The following is a 22749-nucleotide window of genomic DNA, read 5'->3' on the forward strand; positions in this document are numbered from 1 at the left end:
GCACCTCTCAACCTGGAGAAATCGGGCTTTTAAAAATGTAATATTTTTGCTGTCCCAGCTGGTGTTTGCGTTTTATAGTTTAGATAAAACGAAATGATATTGTGGTGTCACAGTTACACTACATTCACAATCTGCAGAGTATTACAGTAGCGGCAAAGTGGATGAGATTTAAAATATATCATCCACACGCTGCAGAAAATTTCTGTGCAGCAATTGATCTGCAGTGCAGACTTTTTATTCCGGAACATGTCAATTTATGCTGCAAAATGGTTGCATATTTATTACGGACTTTCCCCATTGAGTTCAATGGGGAAGTAAATTCTGCAACAAATGGCACGTGTTTTCAATTTTTGTTGCGGAAAAGCTGCGAATTTCCAGCAGAAAGTGCAAGTAAGCAGTTCCCCTCTGAAATAAACTTGAAGTCCATCTAACACGATTCGGTGCAGAGTTTCGGTCGGAAATTCCGCAGCAAATCCGACCAGTGTGAATTTACCCTTACCAAAGTTTTCATGAACAGTGACACACATTGTTAAAAATGACAAAATTCAACAGAGCATCACTTCTAGACAAAAACTTTCATGTTATCATAGGAATTGTGCATTTTATATATATATATATATATATATATATATATATATATATACATATATATATAAATCTTTTTTTTATATAAAATCAACATGTTCTGCAGCGCTTCACAACCAGGGAATGTACATATATACATGTATATATATATATATATATATATACACTGTATATGTGTATATATGAACTGTAGAGCAAGAAAAACCCTCATGGGAAGGTCATAGACCTTTGCTGTTTGTTATTGCCTAGAACAAAGTGCCAGCGTTTTGTTGATATTAATATCTCTTCATCTCTTATTAAAGCAGAAAGTGAGATGGAAGGTCAGTGTGTGCAGGAATTTGAGTTTCTTTTTAAATCCCAAACAAGGCATCATATTCAGTTTCACACGGAAGGCAGGTACTATCCTGTTGCATGTTGTCCTGACCTTTGCACACTTTGCACAATGCTCCTTTCTTGATCGAAATATAGACAGACAAACGCTGTAATTACAAAACATGTCGGAAATGGGCAGATGGTGTCTATGTACGAGCCAAATGTTTTCTAGAATGGAATCCATTTACGATCCAATGCTATGGTGTAAATGAAGGTAGTTGGGCTTATTCTCCTATTACTAATGGAATGTGCTCCAGCCATCTGGTACGTATGGACTGACTTAGAACAATTATCCCTCCAAATATATCTTGCAGTAGCATGACCATGTTTTTTATCATGTAAAATGTATCTTGCTTGTAGCACTTATTTAATTAATTGATTTGCGTTATAGAAATACTATACATTTATACATTTTGTAAGTTTCATTTGTAAAATTACAAATTGATAGGTCAATCTACTTTTGGTAAAGCACATAAATATGAACATAAAAATGTACTGAAAATACATTTATGTTAAATAGTGTTTTTATATGTATTCTCATTGTGTAAGACTTTAATGGGAATGTATCTTTTATTTACTAATTATAAATACATACAGAAACATATTTTTTTTAATCTAATCTCCATTTTTATGTTTGTGTGTATATATATATATATATATATATATATTTTTTTTTATTTTTTTACTATGGAGCCTGTCATCTTGCCTAATCTGCTGCTCTATAAACAGCAGGCACGTGGACATAGTAAAGCAGTTAGAAAACAAGTCATTGACTTAGAAGAATGTTGTGGGCATGCTCTGTGGAGAGATCACTGTTCAGGGAGAAAGGAGGAGGTGCTGTCCTCATCACCTATTGTTAATGGTGTGATCCTTTGTTATCCGCTTCAGTCACCAGGGCACAGGTGCGACTGCTACCTCTGTACCCCTAATAGCTATGACATTTATTATATATTTATATTGTTTCATTAAAAATAAAAGTTTGCAATGAATTATACAGTGAATACAGAAATGTGGAAAGTAAATTATCTATTGATACCCAGAGTACATTGTATATTCCCTCTTACAACCTTAAAGGGGTTATCCAGGGGAAAAAAATTGTTAACCTGTCATTTTCAATTCTGTCCTGAATCGTGGCTCAAAAAGCCAGGCACGTGGTGCTGGAAGCCCTCTTGTTTTCTCTTACTTAACGATGCGCCGACACAGCCCCACATGACATAGTGCTTGCTCTCCCTCTTGTTTGCTCTATTTCTAAGCCAACCCCTTTCTTGGTCCGAGCTGTCTCGTCTGGAGAGAACAACAGCGCATGCACCTGCTCCTGACCTCCCAGGCATGCCGGGATTTGTCATTTTTCAGCGGCCCCAAACATAAATAAAAAATCCCCAAAATACTTTAGTTTGCTTTAAAACTAAATGCAAACCCAAAATGGGAAGTAAAAGACCAATATGAGGGTGTGCCGCGATATCGGGGTTCGGTTAGTTGACGTTTTATGTCTGTAAAAATTGGTTAACAACGAGTGAAGCTTTTAAAAGTATTTTGGGGATTTTTTATTTACGTTTGGGGCCGCCGGAAAACCCCTTTTCTGCAACTCTATGTAATAGTAATAATGATAGGCTCTTAACAAATGATCCCATATTCTATTATCATGTATTATGATGTGATGTAATGTACTCAATGCATAAGTGACAATTTATACTAGTAAAATTGCTCATAAAAGTAATAAATTTATAAACTATAGGCTATGCTTTGCTAATATGAGTTGGAAGTACCACTGTGAATTATTGTAGCGGAGACAAGGATATCTCCCGAGCAATGACTCGTCATGACCTCTTATATATTTAGCTTGTGGAGATGTTCTTAGCCAATGGCTCAAGAAAAACAATCTCTGCCCTCTGTGCATATACATAATCTAGTAGTGTCATTGGCTTGTGTGGTCTCAGCAGACAGTGGACACAGATGTCTGCCACTGATACTATCAAGATTTAGTAATGAGCTTTGTCACTGGCACCAGTGAAGGGTGAAAATATAAGCTACTGAAAAGTGCTTCATAAGCTTTTAGGCTCCAATATCAAGTGCTGGGACAAAGAAAACATGTATTGTATATACTTTTAAAGTATATGTTACAATGTGCCTTTAATGCACCTCCGCACTAATCCAGGATGAGACTGGAAGAACTGGAATGAGTCAGCTCATACTAAAACATATAAATATACAACTACTACAGTACTAAGAAATGTAGCACTTGTCAGAATCTGTTAAAGAAATACAACCAAGCTGAGACCGTATCAAGTACCCAACACAGATGGGAAGGAAAAAAAAGAACATAAACGAAGTGCCATTATTAATCATCCTACTATAAAGCAGCACTCTACAGGGCTATACTGAGATCATGTGCCATCCGAGGACATACATTAAATACATTCTGGACCTATAATCAGAGATAAGCCAAACTCCAAAAATTTGCCTTACCAGCATTTCAATGGCAAACGAATTCCCTTTTACAGAGCTGTATTTGCCATTTATAAGACAATGAAGGCTTATAATAGGAAAAACATCCATAAGAAAAATGCCAGCAGAGTGAAGTTTCTAAGTTTTGCTCATCTCTATATATAATATATATATATCTACATATATTGAATGAAGGTTTATTTCTAAGTCACAGCCATACGAACATACAAAACTACTTTGTCCTCCGTGATCCAGATCGAGCACCTCATCTGCCAAGCCACTAAGCTAGGAAAGGCAGCTGTGCCCTATCTGAGATCTAGATGCCCAAGCTTATCCTTACCCCTGTCAAAAAGTGTTTTTATCATTCAAATAGAGCACTAATTTTAGTAATTTTGCCCATTGTAATATGTTTAAAGGACACTTGTCATTTTAGAGAATATATGACCAGTTCTTTCTAGTTGTTTTTTAATATATGTAGTTTAACCACTGACATGACAAAAAGATAAAATGAGTAGAGGGAAGTTGGCTGCCGTTCACTTGTGAAAATTGTGTACTTTACATAAATTTTTACCCCATATAATAATTCTAAATTCAAGAGCATTTGCACTTAAAATAAAAAAACAATTGACCTGTAAATAGAAGTCCTTGAGTTGTTTTATCAAAGTTTATGTGCTGTTTGTTATACCACTTTCTGGGGAAGGTAGGTTGTAATCAATATGACCTAAATGAAAACTGACACAGTTGAGCGGGATTCATGATGGCGTCATGTTTTACTGTTGCTCCTCTAGTATCAACGTCCTACTGACAGTGCTGCAAAGGGACTACAACTCTCTGCCTGCTGTTGGCTCAACCACTGTTCCCCTAGTTTTTAGGCAAGTGAACTCTGTCTGAATTTGGGCCAGTCCAGGGCAGTATGTTTGAGATTCCCATCAGGACAAGCCGCGTCCATATGCCCTGTTAAGGCATATGGATGTCATAGATGCAGTGGGTCTCGCTCTGGCGGACTTGATTATCTGACTGTAATACTACATGTCCTGCATGGAAATGCCTGTCAGCTCACGGCCTTCCACAGTAAAATCAACAATTTGCTCAAGGCCTCGCGAGTCAGACCTGCTGTGATCAGCTGACCGCAGCAGAGGCTCCCATATGAGAGGTGATGTCTATGATGACACAACTCCTTTAATAATTATTCACTGCGAGGCACATCTCACATACTACACTAGTTGAAGATTGTAGATACAAGCATGTGCCGTTATGATCAATCACATATTTTATGTGACACTTAAAGGGGTTGCCCAGGTTAGGGGCTATTTTTTATACTGATGACCTATCCAAAAGATAGGTCATCACTATATGATCGGTGAGTGTCCAACACCCGAACCCCACACAGATCAGCTATGCAGTGGTCGGAGCCGGAAGCAGAAGGCTCCGTACACTATATAGCGGCCGTTTTTGGTCACTGCAGCTCTGCTCCTATTCACTTGCATAGAAGAAGAGCTGCAGCATGGCCGCTATATAGTGGTCGGGGCCATCTGCTTCCGGCACCGACCCTGCATAGCTTCTGGCACCCGGAACAGCTGATCGGTGCGAGGTCCGGGTGTCGGACCCCACCGACCATATACTAATGACCTATCCTGTGGATAGGTCATCAGTAGAAAAAACAGTCCCTTACCTGGACAACCTCTTTAAATACAATGAAGCAACTCTGTGGAGCTCATTCACAGTTCTGGATCAAAACTGTTATAGAAATGGCATGCCTACCATGTCTTTACCATGACAGCCCCTTGTACAAAAGAAATCTTACCATTCAGACATTCTAAAAAAAATGTGTGCATTCATGGTAAAATACTTGAAAGATCTTACGATGTACCTTTCCTACAGAGTGTGTTTTAGATATCGAAGTACGGGATTTGGGGTTCACTATTGGGAGTCAAGAAACTTCTTGGAAACAAAACTTGTATATACCTATTGCTTACATATGTTTATGCTGATTCTCATTACACAAACCTGCAGAGCCCTCCATACGCTTAGGTCTCTTTGTGACATTGTGCAAAATCTGTTTGTTTTCTCCTTGACGTGATGGACACATGCAGCTGGTATTGATTTGTGGAATAGAGGCGAGAGCATGGAGAAACTAGAAAGGGAGTTTAGAAAATGAAAACACTGGGAATGTAATTACATCCATCTGACAGGATGGCTAAGTGGGGGAGGCATGCCTGAAGGGAGAGGATAAGGAAATATAGCTGAAAGTGCTTGGGCAGTGTTTAATCTTTTCCTTCTGGTGCCGGGCCACACAGATAATTGTAGTCTTCTTGTGGACTGAACAAAAAAAAAACATTTCTAAGCATACAGAATTATTATTATTTTCTTTTTCTCAGGGCTCTTGTGCCACTTTCCTGATTTTAAGGCAACAATTCTCATATAGGGATTATATATTAATTTATTTATTCCTTTCCATGTGCAAAAATTAAATCTATATGTAAAAAGTAGTGGCAAATTTATTACGTCCTAAGATGAAGTTAGAAGCAGAGGTGTAGATAGGGGTTTAGGACAGAGGGGGAGGGGTGCGAAACACATCTGAGTGGGCCCCCACACAGTATAATGACCCCTTAGTGTGCTCCAGTATAATGCCTATATAGCTGGCCACCCTGCCCCTCGCTAGCTACGCTACTGGTTATAAGCATTGAAGGTGTTTATGCTTTTAGATTATATCATATTCTGTGGTATTCCCACCAAATTCACTCCCAACCCACCATTAACTGAAGCTGAATGTTACACATCCCATAACTCATAATACAAATATATGGGAGTATATTACAAATCTATTAAGAAGGCCTTCCATATATTTGTATTGTGAGTTATGAGTTATGGGATGTGTAAATGTTTGACTATTGCATTATGTGCAGCCTTCATTTTGAGTAGACTTTAGGCTATAGTTGCCGACACAACATTAGATGTTTGGCATCTTTCCCATTGATTTGTTTTTTCCAATATGTACAAAAATCATTTAAAAGCTTTAAAAAGACAGACTCTTATTCTCAATAAGCAGCCCTTATGATCCTCACATCTACTGCTATGATCCTTACCTACAGGTAATGGATATAGCCAAGAACTTATTAACATATTGCTGACCACTGTTTAGCAGCACTGGGACAACTAGTTTGCATTTCCCAATCTTACAATGAGATTCTTCTGAAATGCCAATCTTCTCATCACGGCATTAACATTTTGTATATGTAGAACAGTGAAATATATTGCTATTATTTCTTACTATATATATATATATGTTACTATTTCCTACTATGTATTGCTACAAATTATACAGTGGCCTCTTTTGTTCTTGTTTGTCTTCACTTACTACTGTGGGCCCGCTGTAAAAATCAATAACTGAATATTCTGATCTGTATAAACATAACAACTTAGCATATTGTTAATTTATTATAACTTCAAAGTCATGGAAAGTCTTATGTGAGATGTTTAAAAAAGGATGTTTTATGGTTTAATGGTGTTGTTTTGTGCTTATGTGTCGTAGATCAGAGAAATGTTTGACTATAACTCATAGATTTGTAAATTCCAAGTGTATTTATTTTTATTTTTAGGTTTCAAAACAGTTTCACGAGTTTAAAGATTGCATCCAAATATCTCTGTTTACTCCATGTTTTCTGTTTATTTTTTATCCTTTTAGGCAGTCACCTTTATGTTGCAATTTTTCTCTTTGACTCTATGTCAACTTAGCATTTTATGGAAATTGAAGCATGAAAAGTTACATAAATTTAACTCAAATCCTTCTCAATATTTCACTTCACTTTGTCTTTACTTTCCTTAATTCTGAGGGGAACTTTGCATATGCACATGGAAACAATTATTTGAAATAATAAACCTACCCTGAGAACCTGAGCATTCATGGGCCAACAGATGTGTCAACCTACTTAACAATATAGCAAAGTCATTTATTTCAATCAAGGTGATGCAGCACATGAAAATAAATAATTGAAGCTTTAAGTACAAACAGCGCTGTAACGTGTTGGAAACTGTTGCAAGTATTGTAGCATTACGCACCTGTTTGGCCAAAGAGTAGAACAAGCAGAATGTTAATATGTTGGTCAAGAGATTTAGCACGGACTGCAGTGACCTTTTGACTACGTTCAAATTTATTTATAGCGACTTCAAGTCTTGTGGTATTATAAAATATAAATTTAAATTGGCTCGAAGGTGAATATTTGAGACAAGGAGATTAGATTGTGAGCTGCACTAGGGACAGGGAGTAATTGGCTGCAGCGGTCATGTGTTGACAAGTCACCGCTGCAGCAGGAAGAAGAGGCTAGCAGAACGGAAGCAGCGGGATCGGAGAGGTGCGTATGCCTTTTTAAAAAATATTTGTACATCATTGTGAGCTGTTTAAAATATTATTTTTATTCCCAGAACAACCTCTTTAAGTTCTTGTGCACATGGATGTATTTGGGATCTAATTTACACGGGCAGCAATTATTATGCCCATAGCCTGCTGTGTGGCTCTGATTTTATATGGGGGCACACAGAGAATGTTTAATAACAGATTCTATGGGGATCTTTGATAAAGAAACTTGAGGCATGTTCCATTCCATGTCATATTAAAGAGGTATTCTCTTCTGCAAGTGTTGTTTCCAGATGGGGCAAGGGTACATGGTGCCTCATGGAGTAGTCATAGGCCTGTAAAATTTGCCTATAGACACTCTGTATGTCATATTGATGTTATAAGAAACCAATTAACCGATCAGTATGTTTTTGGAGTTTTGGATGAAACTGGAGTATAGGGAGGACACCCACACACAGGGAGAACATACCAAAAACGCAGATGTTGACCTTGGTTGGATTGAAAATCAGGACCCCAGTGCTACAAAGTGACAATGCTAAGCACTGAGACAATGTGCTACATACCAGAAATTATAGTTAGACATTATATATATATATATGTGTGTGTGTGTATATATATATATTTATATATATATTTCTTGAATTATTATATATAGCTATCGCTCATATATGACTGTATGGTCAGTCACAGTCATTTAATTAATGTAATGACCAAACTTTGGTGTAACTATGCCCTCTGCCCAATGGCATTAGTAAAAGGAAGGAAACAATAATTATATCTGCTTTACAAAAACAGTCTTTCAATTTTGCTTCAATCTGTTGAACTCCGAGTTCCTCCAGCTTGGCTAATTAATTGCATGTCTGGGGAAATAATTCAGTGTTTAATGCTCAGAAAGTAATCGCAGGCAAATACCCAATCTTGTTTTTATCCCATTATCATTCCTGCACTGCTCAGTGATTTTCCAAATAGAGTGAGGAGTCTGCCAGAACAGAATCAAGTGATGCTTCTGTCCATTTTACCAACCATTAAATCTGAGTTTTATCTCTGATGTTATAGATTTCAATATTCTGTTGGGTATTGCAAAGGATTGGGCAGAGAACAGTTATGATTAGAAGGAAAAATGTACTTCACAACCAACCCATCAATACTAATAAAATAAGAAATGAGACCTTATATTGAGAAGAAATATGTTCCTGTTTCCATGGGCCATCTTTATTGTGTGTGTGTACTGGATCTACATATCTACACACATAAAGTTTGAAATATATTTTAAAAGGAGAAAAATGTAAACTCTCAATGATAAACACTAAAAACTGAACACAATAGGAATAAGGTATAGAAACAATTATGCCAGGCTTTGATAATGGCTGAAAATGTGGATAGATTTTGGAAAGGTTTATGGATATTCCTGGAGAAACACAATATACAGAATTTCTGGTATTAATGTAGAATGTTGTTCTGGGGATCTCTCCAATTGTCGGTACGGATCAGAAAGTAATGTTTCCACTCAGAGGCAAATTGGTCTATGTTGGGTGGTTTTTGCTTCCCTCTGTTATGTAACTATGTAGTTCTCTGGAATAATTTTATTAAACAATAATGGCGTTCGGAATGAGCAACCAGATGTATGATTGTCCAGCACTTTTTTCCAACACTAACAACTTTTTCCAAGTGCGACAGACACTTTTCTTCTTTGAAAGTGTCAACAAATAACACTAGATGAGGCTTGGTGTTGATCTGTACTATGGGCTGTTTTGCCCAATAGTTGTGTAATTATGTGAGCCCACTTGCCACGGCAAGGCAACCTCTTTTAAGTGGGTTCCTAACATAAACTGACACCTTTATCCTGGGCCTAAGCTTGCAGAATGAACACTTGGTAGGTAGGAATGAAGCTGTTCCTACTTATCCTGAGTTCATTTGGCAGGCTTCGGCCTAGGAGAAAGGTGTCTGTTTAGGATAGGAACCCACTTAAAAGGGGTTGCCTTGCCGTGGCAAGTGGGCTCACACAAGTGAGCTAAGAACCTCCCATATGTAAGTGTAGTGAACATAGCAGTAATGCGATTTAAAACCAATACAATGCATTTGGTGGTCTTGGCCCTCGAAAGTACTGTTGCAATGGTGTTTTCATACTTCGTTCCATCTGTCCTTTACTTTATGTTAATATACATGTTAATATACATTTGGCATGTTAGTAAAAAGTAAGGGATAGATGGAAGAGAGAATGACTGCAGAATCAGCCTACACAGACTTTGTTTGTTGTCTGTTAGCATGGTAACGCATAGGTCTGCATAGGAGCTGTAGACACCAAATTATATAAATGATAAATTAATTATAAAATAGGAGAATCATATTATACCCACATACAGATATATTTTATGTAAGAAGACACTTGGCACAATGTTAAAATGCCACGCAGCACTTTACACCATGAGCGCCTTCATACAATTTTGCATCAACGAGTAACATTGTGTAAAAAATGCATAAAAAGTCATGTGTGCGGCTGAAAGTCTGACCCAAGCAGAGCTTGAGAAGCACAACACCTCCTAAAAGTAAAAATTAAGGATGTACAGAGTTCATACATGCCACTTACGCCTATGTCTACATACACATTCTATATCTTAACATAATCACCAGAACCAAATAGACCAAAAATCCTTGCGATCCAGATGTCAGTAAAAAGAGTCACATAATAAAAAAAATAGTCTGATTAGGTGCAGGGGCTGATTATATTTGTAACTACTCATCTTCTAACCCCTGTAATAGGGAAAAAGATACCACGTAAAAGGTGACAATCAGAGAGTACATATTCCCTTTCATTGGTAAGGAATGGTGATAACATGGAGAAAGTACCCCTAGGGTCACTGGAGGATGTGTAGGGGGAGTTATGACAGCAACAGGTTGTGTTCGTCCTTCCTGCTCACACTTATGGCTTCCTCCACTAACCTACAATTAAAAAAATATACATTTAGTCGTAATCTAATTGGGAAAAAAAGTACACAAAAAGAAGTCAGTTTTGACCACTTTCACACGGGCGTACTTTGGTCAGTATTTTGCCAGTATTTATGTGTCTAAGTCAAAACCAGGAGTGGACCCAAAAGCAGGGCAAATATTTCAATTATGCTATTTCTCTGTTTATGTGTAAGAATGTGGAAGTGACACCCATTCTTAAAGGGTCACTGGGTATATATTTTTTGCACTGTATACAAGTCCTATGTAAATACCATTGTGCATTTGAAAGCATTTGCAGTTAAATATGCTTTTCTCCTTTGGGTTGGAGTTCCAGAAGAAGACATGTACCTGATGTATATTGCATAGTCATGTATGATTTGTACTATCATGTATATTGTATTGGTTGTGGTTTACAAGCAGTTAATGGCTTGCTGCTTTTGCTGCTTTCAAAGCATTTAGCGCTAGGAGAAATGCCTCAGATGCCATCTACGTTAGTTAGGTTGTATTGTCACGCCATAACAGCTTTGGGGATGTGACTCACGCTGGGGGGTAGTCCATAGTGCAGAAAAGGCGTCTATTCCCGCCTTACGCTTTTCAGTGCACAGGCCACAACTCATTGACAGCAGAGGTGTTGCTTCATAGTGCCAGGAGGAACCAGTGTTACATGAGGGTCCTGAGTATTAAAGAGCGTACGGAGTGGCAGTGGGTGGCGGGCAGGAGCCTCCCTGCGTGGATTACTGTGTCAGATGACAGTAAAGGTTGCTTCCCTGTGAAAGACAGCGTATGAGTGGCAGGTGACAGTAACAGTAGACTCAGCAAGTAAATTTGGATAGGCTGCGAGCCAGGTGGTCAAGTAAAGATATACCCCTGTATTAGGGAGGCCTGCCATAGACTGTCCCACAAATGAGTAGTGAGCCCGCCATCATTGCCTTACCAAGTTGTACCACAGACTGTACCTCTTGTGTATACTGAGAAGTGTTTTGTTGTTGTCTGCTGCGGTCGCGCATGAGTATAATATTGGCCTAAGTAAAGAGACTTTGTTTTTAATCTTCGTTCCATCTTTCTGCACACATGGGCCTTGCACCACCCTACATTACATTTGTTCCAATCCTGGTTTTGGCTTAGAATTACTGATGCAAAATACTAACCTAAAAACTGCCCCGCGAAAGTGGACTAAAAAAAAGTATATAGAGACCTATGAATTGTTTACATTATAATTTTGGAATTTATATAGCTTCTTATAGGAGGCTCACACTCTTGTGATTGGCGCTACAGATGGTTATTCTCACAATGCGAATAACACCGCATTCTCCTGATCAGAAGTTTGATTGCAATCAATACACTGGACTTATAATGAAGAGTCTGGGGTCTTCTTTAGGTACTAAATTATTTTGTGCCATTTTGGCTACTAGGTGAACAGAACCTGCAGCTGTAATATGCAACCCTTAAGGCAGCATATTGAGCTGATAGTTCTGCTTTAACCTCTTGGTGAGATCTACATTTCCGGCACTGGCGCTACGGTATGTAGTGACTTTATTTTTAGGGGCACATTTAAATATGTTTCTGCGATATAAATAATACATAATTAATAAATAATACAGAAATAATACATTCATATAAAATAACAACAAAAAAAATACATAAAGTAGGAGAAAACAAGAACTTATCAAAGAGGAGACTGGTTTCCTTCAGCTGATTAACATGATCAGCAGATGTAAAGGCATGTTAAACAAAAACAGAAAGGGTGGTCAAAAAAGTTTGTAAAAAAAAAAAGGAGAAAGTTATAATTTACATTTCATATGCCAAGAAACAAATGAAAAGAATGTGCTCTTCTGGATCAAAAGCAGACTAATTACTCTATGATGAACAAAGAATGTGACTGACTGAGCTTTTGCTGAAGATCATTTACTATCTAAGTAAGAGGATTTTAGGTAAATGAACTGTTTCAAGCCACTCAGCAGATGGCCCATAACCCATAACAATTAAGATCATTGATGATGTGATAAAACAGTGTAACAGTGGTAAGGTAATGTCCATCACGAAGAAGATACTGTAGGACAAAGATTCAATGATATCAAATTAAAGTACATGAAGCAAATGTATTAAGAAGTATTCTAAAATAAAAAGGATACTATGGAAAAACAAAGCCAAACATTTTTAACCCCTTCCCGACATTTGCCGTACATGTACGTCATGGAAAGTACTGACTTCCCGCATCTTGCCGTACATGTACGCCAAATGTTTGGGACCGGCTCAGAAGCTGAGCCGGTCCCATCATCACCGGATCTCAGCTGTATCTTACAGCTGACATCCGGCTGTAACGGCGGGGACCGAAATTAGCTTCGATCCCCGCCATTAACCCCTTAAATGCAGCGCTCAAACGCGATCGCTGCACTTAAGGTGTTTTCAGCTCATCGGAACCCCAGTAATGAAATTGCCGGGGTTCCGGTGGCTGCAATGGCAACCGGAGGCCTAATACTGGCCTCCCGGTCTGCCTAGCACCGAAGCCGGTCAAGATCCGCCCGGCGGCGGAGCCTGATCGGCTTCCGTAGCTGTCGGCAAGATGGCGCCGGGTCAGGAGCTGATCCGGCGTCATCAGCGGTGGAAGTCAGCTGTACTGTACAGCTGACATCCACCTGTAACGGCAGGAACCGGAGCTAGCTCCGATCCTTGCCATTAACCCCTTCGATGCAGCAATCGAAAGCGATTGCTGCATCGTAGCGGTTACTAGCAGATCGCCAGCCCTGACAGGCAATCGGGACTGGCGACTGCTGTTATGGCAACAGGAGACACAATGGTCTCCTGCTCTGCCATTACGGAAGCCGATTTAGGCCCCGCCGGGAGGCGAAGCCTAATCGGCTTGCTGTCAGTGAATGACTGACAGATCTAATACATTGCACTACATAGGTAGTGCAATGTATTAGAAAAAAAAAAATCTGACCGTTGGAACTTCAAGTCCCCTAGTGGGACTTGAGAAAAAGTGTAAAAAAAGTATAAAAAAGTGTAAAAAAAAGTGCACAAAATAAAAGTTTGAAAACAATAAAAGTTTCAAGTAATCAAATAAAACACAATCCCCCTTTTACATTTATCAAGTCCTTTATTATTGAAAAATAATAATAAACCATATGTATTTGGTATCGCCACGACCGTAACGACCGGAGGTATCAAAATATTATATTATTTATTGCACGCGGTGAACAGCGTAAAAAAAACCGTAAAAAACGTTACCAGAGTTTCTGTTTTTTGGTCACTTTGCCCTACAAATATTAGAATAAAAAGTGATCAAAAAGTCGCACGTATCCAAAAATGGTACCTATAAAAACTATAGCTCGTCCCGCAAAAAACAAGCCCTCATACACCTCCGTCGACAAAAAAATTAAAAAGTTATGGTTCTCACAACTTGGCGACAGAAAAAATACATTCTTTTTACAAAAGTAATTTTATTGTGCAAAAAGTTGTAAAACATGAAAAAGTTCTATAAATTAGGTATCGCCGGAATCGTACTGACCCGCAGAATAAAGTTAACATGTAATTTATAATGCGTGGTGAACGCTGTATAAAAAAAAAACGAAAAAAGCTGTGCCAGAATTGCATTTTTTTGTTTACCTGGCATCCCAAAAAATAGGATAAAAGGTGATCAAAAAGTCACATGTACCCCAAAATGGTACCAATAATAACTACAGTTCGTCCCGCAACAAACCAGCCCTCATACCGCTACGTCTATGAAAAATAAAATTAGTTATGGCTCCAATAAGTCAGGAAATAAAAAAATATGCAGTTGTGCCCGAGGGGAACATTTCTTCTGTTTGAAGAGGCGATTTTTCAAGGACCTAAAATTAGAGAACCAGGAAGGGGAGAGCCCAAACATATCCGCTGGAAGCGACGGTGCCCGTATTATACCAGGACAACACTTTCCCAGCAAAATTCCCCAAACTACAAAGGTGCCGAGTGCGGACCAAAAGGGGGATAAGAAATGACACCATTTATCAGTGCGACACCGGCCGGTGCGGAAAGGATTGCTTCACAGCGTAACACACATCTATGGATTATTTTATTGTTTTTTTTTACCCCGTTATTATACCACCTGACTATGCCCCTTATATACTCCGCCCGGCTTACATATGCCCTACATTATAAACGGAAACACCAGTAAGACTCCAAACAAAACTACTACCAAGCAAAATCCACGCTCCAAAAGCCAAATGGCATTTCCTCCCATCTGAACCCTACAGCGTGCCCAAACAGCAGTTTCCTTCAACATATATGGCACCGTCATACCCGGGAGAACCCTTTTAGCAATTTTTGGGGTGTGTGTCTCCAGTGGCATAAGCTGGGCACGACATATTTGCCACTGAATGGCATATCTAGGGAAAAATATAAATTTTTAATTTGCACCATCCACAGCGCATTCATTTATGGAAAAGATCTGTGGGGTGAAAATGCTCACTACACCCCTTAATAAATGCCTTGAGGGGTGCAGTTTCCATAATGGGGTCACTTCCCAGGGGTTTATTTTTATTATTTCACATCTGAGCCTCTGCAGTTGTGAACCAATACTTTGTAAATCGCCAAATTAGGCCTCCACTCCGCATGGTACTCTTCACTCCTGAGCCCTGTCATATGTCCAGACAAAAGATTAGGGCCACATGTAGGGTGTTTCTAAAACCAGGAAACCCAGCATAATAATTAGAGAGCTGTCTTGTTATGGTGGCACAAGCCGGGCACCACATATTGTCCACATATCTGTGGAAAAAATCCCATTTTCACTCTGCAACATCGAGTTCACACTAATTTCTACAAAACACCTGCAGGGTTAACATGCTCACTACACCCGTAGGTAAATGCATTGAGGGGTGTAGTTTCCAAAATGGGGTCACTTCTGGGGGGTTTCCACTGTTTTGGGCCCACAGGCGCCCAGAAACCAATCCAGAAACATCTGCACTCCAAATGGCGGTCCTTCCCTTCTGAGCCCTGCCGTGTGCCCAAACAGCAGTTTATGACCACATATGGGGTATTGCCGTACTCGGTAGAAATTGCTTTACAAATGTTGGGTTCTTTTTTTCCTTTATTTGTTGCGAAAATGAAAAAATTTGCGCTAAAGCTACGTCTTATTGAAGAAAAAGGATTGTTTTTATTTTCACTGCCCAATTCTAATAAAATCTATGAAACATCTGTGGGGTCAAAATGCTCACTACGCCCCTAGATGAATTCCTCAAGAGGTGTAGTTTCCTAAATGGTGTCACTTTTTGGGCGTTTTCATTGTTTTTTCCCCTCAGGGGCTTTGCAAATGAGACATGGCCGCCGCAGACCATTCCTGCTCAATGTGATCTCCAAAAGCCAAATAGCGCTCTTTCCCTTCTAAGCCAAGCCGTGTCTCCAAACAGCCGTTTATTACCACATGTGGGGCATTGTTTTACTCGGGAGAAATTGCTTTACAAGTTTTGTGGTGCTTTTTCTCCTTCAGTCCTTGTGGAAATGAGTAAAAATAAGCTAAACCTACATTTTCTTTGAAAAAATGTTGATTTTTATTTTCAGGGCCTACTTCCAATAATTTCTGCAAAAAACCTGTGGGGTCAAAGAGCTCACTATACCCCTAGATAATTTCCTCAATGGGTGTAGTCTCCAAAATGGGGTCACTTGTGGGGGGTTTCCACTGTTTTGTCTCCTCAGGGACTTTGTAAATATGACATGGCCTCCGCAAACCATTCCTGCTAAACTTGAGCTCCAAAAGCCAAATAGCGCTCTTTCCCTTCTCAGCCCTGCCGTGTCTCCAAACAACCGTTTATTACCACATGTGGGGCATTGTTTTACTCGGGAGAAATTGGTTTACAAATTTTACGGTGCTTTTTCTCCTTCAGTCCTTGTGGAAATGAGAAAAAATTAGCTAAACCTACATTTTCTTTGAAAACATTTTTGTCATTTTCAGGGCCTATTTCCAATAATTTATGCAAAAAACCTGTTGGGTCAAAACGCTCACTATACCCCTAGATAATTTCCTCAATGGGCGTAGTTTCCGAAATGGGGTCACTTGTGGGGGGTTTCCACTGTTTTGTCCCCTCAGGGGCTTTGTAAATGTGACAAGGCCTCCACAAACCATTCCTGCTAAACTTGAGCTCCAAAAGCCAAATAGCGCTCTTTCTCTTCTCCGCCACGCCGTGTCTCCAAACAACCCGTTATTACCACATGTGGGGTATTGTTTTACTCGGGAGAAATTGCTTTACAAATTTTACGGTGCTTTTTCTCCTTTAGTCTTTGTGAAAATGAGAAAAAAAATCGCTAAACCTACATTTTCTTTGAAGAAATGTTGATTTTAATTTTCACGGCCTACTTCTAATAATTTCTGTAAAAAAGCTGTGCGGTCAAAATGCTCACTGTACCCCTAGATAATTTCCTTGAGGTGTGTAGTTTCCCAGATGGGGTCACTTTTGGGGGATTTTGACTGTTTTGGCACCGCAAGAGCCCTTCAAACCTGACATGGTGCCTAAAATTTATTCTAACAAAAATAAGGCCCCAAAATCCACTAGGTGCTCCTTTGCTTCTGAGGCCGGTGCTTCAGTCCAGTAGCACGCTACGGCCACATGTGGGATATTTCCTAAAACTGCAGAAACTGGGCAACAAATATTGAGTTGCATTTCTCTGGTAAAACCTTCTGTGTTATAAAAAAAATTGTACTAAAAATTTATTTCTGCAAAAAAATATGAAATTTGTAAAATTCACCTCTACATTGCTTTAATTCCTGTGATATGTGTAAAGGGTTAAGACATTTTCTAAATGCTGTTTTGAATACTTTGAGGGGTGAAGTTTTTAAAATGGGGTGACTTTTTGGGGGTTTCTAATATATAAGGCCCTCAAAGCCACTTCACAACTGAACTGGCCCCTGTAAAAATGGCCTTTTGAAATTTTCTTGAAAATGTGAGAAATTGCTGCTAAAGTTCTAAGCCTTGTGAGGTCATAGAAAAATAAAAGGATGTTAAAAAAACAATGCCAATCTAAAGTAGACATATGGGGGATGTTAATTAGCAACAATTTTGGGTGGTATAACTGCCTGTCTTACAAGCAGATACATTTAAATTGAGAAAAATGCTAATTTTTGCAATTTTTCGCTACATTTTGGTGTTTTTCACAATTAAATACTGAACATATCGAGCAAATTTTGCCAGTAACATAAAGTCCAATGTGTCACGAGAAAACAATCTCAGAATCGCTTGGATAGGTGAAAGCATTCCGGAGTTATTACCACATAAAGTGACACATGTCAGATTTGAAAAATGAGGCTCTGTCAGGAAGGTCAAAAGTGGCTAAAGAGGGAAGGGGTTAAAAGACTTGTAAACTATTTATTTTCTAATGCTATATATTGTAGTTTGAGTTATGAGTTTTATAAAAGGGAATATATGAAATAACAACTGCCACCAATTCAGCCACCTTCACCCGGCCGTATTATAGTCAGTATTTTGCATCAGTATTCGGAAACCGAAGCCAGGAGTGGGTCGAAAACACGGAAGAGATACAAATGTTTCCATTTTCACTTTTTCTCTGTGTATCTTCCACTCCTGATTTAGTCATACAAATACTGAAGCAAAATACTGACCAGAATACTGTCGTGTGAAGGAGGCCTTCACCTGTAATTGATGTACGTGACAATAATAAGAAGTCCTTCAAGTACTAAGCGAATGGAGACGTGACTTGTGGAGGGACGAGGCCTTTAATAGATTTGTCGCATACATTTTTTTTATTTTTTTTTTAATAGAAAGTTTCTTCTAGTCATATGTTCCCCCTACAGTGGCTGCTGCGTGAAATGTAGTACTACATGCCAACCATTCCAATTAATGGCCCACCATGTAATACATGGACAGGCTTTGTCCACCAGAGTTAGGGACCCCCCCCCCATGACATCAAAATGCAGAATATGGACTATAGAAAGGGGGTGTATTGATAGGACAACCCCATTAACTCTTGCAGCAGTTCTGTCTGTATTATTGGATTGGTGTAGGTAAGGCTGCTTCCCCATTTAGATGTTGGAAGCCGACTGTGGGAATGGTGTTTTCCTGAAGAGATTGTGTGGTTTATCAAGAAATGTAACTTCCTCTCTCATTCTCTCTTCCTCTTTCTCTCACCAGTACACATGGCAGAAACATTTACTACCCGGCCCTCTATTATTTTTAACCCTTTAGTGTCCAGCCTATTTTAGGCCTTAATGACCAAGCTATTTGTTTTTGTTTTTCCATCGTCTCATTCAAAGAGCTATAACTTTTTTATTTTTGCATCAACTTAGCTGTATAAGGTCTTGTTTTTTGCGGGACAAGTTGTATTTTTTAATAGCACCATTTTGGCACACGTATAATTTTTTGATGAACTTTTATTAACTTTTTTTTGGGGGGGGGGGAATAAAAAAAACCAGTAATTTCTCAAATCTTTTTTGCATCCTAAATTTACACCGTTTACCATGTGGTATAAATAACACAATAACTTTATTCAGCGGGTTGTTATGATTGCAACAATACCAAATTTATATCGTTTTCTTATGTTATGTTTTCAAAATTATTTGGTTTTCTGTCTCCATATTTGAAGAGCCATAACTTTTTTATTTTTCTGCTGATGCAGCTGTATGCATTCTAGCATTGGTGGGTTAAATAATGTAATAGCTTTATAGTTGGAGTCGTTATGGATGCGGCGATACCAAATATGTGTAACTTTTTTACTTATTTTTCTTTTCTCACTATAAAGCATTTTGCAATGGGAAAAAGTGGGTATTTAATTATTTTTTTACTTTGGATTTTTATTTATTTATTATAAACTTTGGTTAAACTTTTTTGAACTTTTTTATTTGTCCCACTAGGGGACTTCACTATGCAATGATCCGATCGCTTTTATAGTACACTGTAATGCTTCTGTATTGCAGTGTATTACTGCCTGTCCATGTAAAACGGACAGGCATCTGCTAAGCCATGCCTCAGGCATAGCCTTGCAGGCATTAATCAAAGGCAGAACTGGGTGCGGTTTCATGTTTGGGGGAGTTTGTGTGTGGGGGGGGGGGGCGCTCGACGGAGCAGCGGTGCTCACCACTGATTCTTCTAAACAGCTGATAAGCGGCTATGAATGATCAGCAGCGCCCGTGCGCCCCTGATACTCCATAGCCACCAATCAGCTATTTTGAAGGAACAGCCCTCCCACACACAAACCCCACCAAACATGCAACCGCGCCACACACAAGCCCCCCACACACACCTAACCCACGCACGCACACACACACACACACACACACACATACACACATACACACACACTCACTCCTTACCTGCATTCGGCCGGTCTTCATCAAAATGGTACTGGCTTTCCCCCTACAAATGATCTTCCATGCTGGGTCGCTCTGAACTGCGCATGCGCAATACAGAGCTAGACGGCCGAGGCAGAGGATGTAATGAATGGCTCCCTTTCATTATGTCCTATGCACTGTGGCTACCGTATTCCATCTGTGTATGTGTCGCTAAGAGACACATACACAGATGAAAGAAAACATGGCAGCCCCGAGTAGTGTAAAAAAGTGTTAATAAAAAAAATTTGATGTGAAAAAATAAATAAAGTAAATACAATATTTTATTAAATAAAAACACATAAATTAATTAAAAAAAAAATCATGACACCTTAGTTACTAACATGTATAGCAAGATGACTCAAATGTATCATACAACGTGCACCACTGTTATAAATTTGATGCATCTTCTGACTGCCTGGTCTAAGTTTACGCTGTCTAAATCTTAAACAGGATTAGTAAATCTGCCCTAATGTCTCTTCATGAGTTGGGCAAAAAAAGTACAATGTCACAAGAAAACTGGATTGGAGTATGGAGAATAATCATTATATAATCTTCATCGTGCTGATCAACTGGGGTCCCAGAGATTGTACCTGCACCAATCAAACACTTATGGCCTATTCTAAGGAGAACCCCTTTAATCTGAATGCTTTTTATTTAACCTTTCAAATGTTTTTATTTCCAATTTGCATTATCAGCTATTTACTTACCTGTTATTCTCGGTGGTCATGTTCCCACTCTTTTAGCAGATATAGTCTTTTTCTGGTGAACATCATCCATTAGGGGTGGTAATTCATAAAGCTGCTCTGCACAACATGCCAGGACAGAGCTATGAATGCTGTAGTATAATATCTACAATTTTATGTTGTTATACATTATAACTAACTGTTACCTATCCTAGTATGCATTACAGATATAATCATTTGTAGTAATCAAAAATAGATCAAATCAGGGAATAAGAACTTCGCCATCCACCAGGGACCAGGAACAAGACATAACAAATCCAGCGGGGAAAGTGGGTTATTATTTAGCATTGATAAATGGCTGTTTTGCTGGTAGTACATTTTACTTTGATATAATGTAACCCTTATGTATTGATTTGCGGTTATCTTTAGATTCATTCCATGCTATCTGTGTCAAGCAGAGACCTCTCATATAGATGTCTGATACTAAGGTTGGTTTCCTTGTATTTTAGTTGATTAAATGGGAAATGAATCATGTTGCGTTGTTAAGATTTATGACTTAACATTTGATACCTGTTCTTTGACAGCGGTAATTTTAAACTGTATGCATTAGAGGCAGAACTTTTTTTTTCAAATTTCTAGCATATTCGAGAAGTATATTTTTCCTGGCTTACCCAATCAAAATTTATATTGTCTGAGAATATTCTATAACAGATCATATATTTTCAAGGTGGTCTGGTAATATGGTAATGCTCTCAACTTTATACATTTTCGCAAGAGCTCCATAGCTGATTACATTTCCATATAATTACTACAGTTCCTAAATAAAAAAAAATCTACGTTAAGATTTGTGGTATAAAGAATTAATGTTCCAGAATTTTGAGAGTAGTATAAAAAAAAAAAAACTACATTTCCACTTACTAAGGATATCGTTTTGAAAGAGTATACCCAATTCATCATGATCTTTTTGCATTTCAACGTCTGGGATAGGATTATGCTTTTCTTCAAATTTAAAGGCTTGATTTTGGAGTCCACTACAAGAACATACATTGATATACTGTGTAGTCAAATATATGTGGACTTTCATCACATCTAGTTGTGAACACCTCACTTCAAAACCATAGGCATTAATATAGAAATGACATCTCTACTATGCTTTCATGGCAGCCTTCACTCTTTGACACTTCTATTCTGCTAAAAGACCATTGTCAGGTTGGACACTGGTATTGGGTTATACGTACGATCGGGCTCTCCGTCAGTTTTATTCATTCTAAAGATGTTTAATATGGTTGAGGACATGGCTATTTGCAGGCCAACCATATTCTTTCCCCTGGCATGAAGTTGTTCAACCCAAACTATTAAAACAGCCCAAGTCAAATATTTTTCCTACACCAAACTTTCCAGGTAACCAAAGAACATTTATTTATTACTTTTATTATGAGTTATTTGAATGGACTAGTTTATTGCAATAAACTTTTATTCCTGAAAGTTAATTTGTAACTCAGTGGAAAATCTTATGGTCGACATTTGCAATGCTCACAACCAGACTGTCTGGTTGTAAAGCATGATTCATCAATCTACAGACAACACATCACAACCAACTGTTGCCATTGCACACGGTTCTTCAACCTAGGACGGATTACTTCTCCATTCAGTGTAGTTGAGAGCAATTTCCCACTAAAGTCATGCAGAGGTCAGAAAGGTGAGATAAATTAGACTTCATTTTTAGCAACTTGACAGAGGAACGCAAGTATTTATATTTTTACAGCTACTGTGGGACCCTCTCTCCATTGTGGGACTCTGTGAAATCTATTATTAGGCAGGTCACTGGTCTTACAATATCCTTGGATGATGCTCTTTTCCTTCTCCCTCACTGAGTGATCCTAGTGCGAATCTATAAGAAGTCCTTCCTCCGAAACTTGGTTATGGCTGCACGTGCTTGCATCCCTCTTCTATGGAAACAATAGGATTCTCCTTATCTCTCCCCTTCGTTTTCCAAGGTGAATGATATCATGCTCATGAAGAATCTAACTTCTTCTGTACGGAATACCTCT

The 22749-nt window shown here is 38.6% G+C and overlaps 1 long non-coding RNA gene across 2 annotated transcripts in view; it reads left to right on the forward strand.

The window, feature by feature from the left end:
• The first annotated feature begins 1052 nt into the window (after positions 1-1052).
• Positions 1053-22749, forward strand: part of LOC142652944 (uncharacterized) — a 99921-nt gene continuing 78224 nt past the window's right edge. For both annotated transcript variants that reach the window (XR_012847989.1, XR_012847988.1), the window contains exon 1: positions 1053-1221. This is a non-coding gene — a long non-coding RNA (uncharacterized LOC142652944). The remainder of the gene's footprint in view (positions 1222-22749) is intronic.

This window comes from Rhinoderma darwinii, chromosome 5 (assembly GCF_050947455.1).
Source record: "Rhinoderma darwinii isolate aRhiDar2 chromosome 5, aRhiDar2.hap1, whole genome shotgun sequence".
In the NCBI taxonomy this organism is placed as follows: domain Eukaryota; kingdom Metazoa; phylum Chordata; class Amphibia; order Anura; family Rhinodermatidae; genus Rhinoderma; species Rhinoderma darwinii.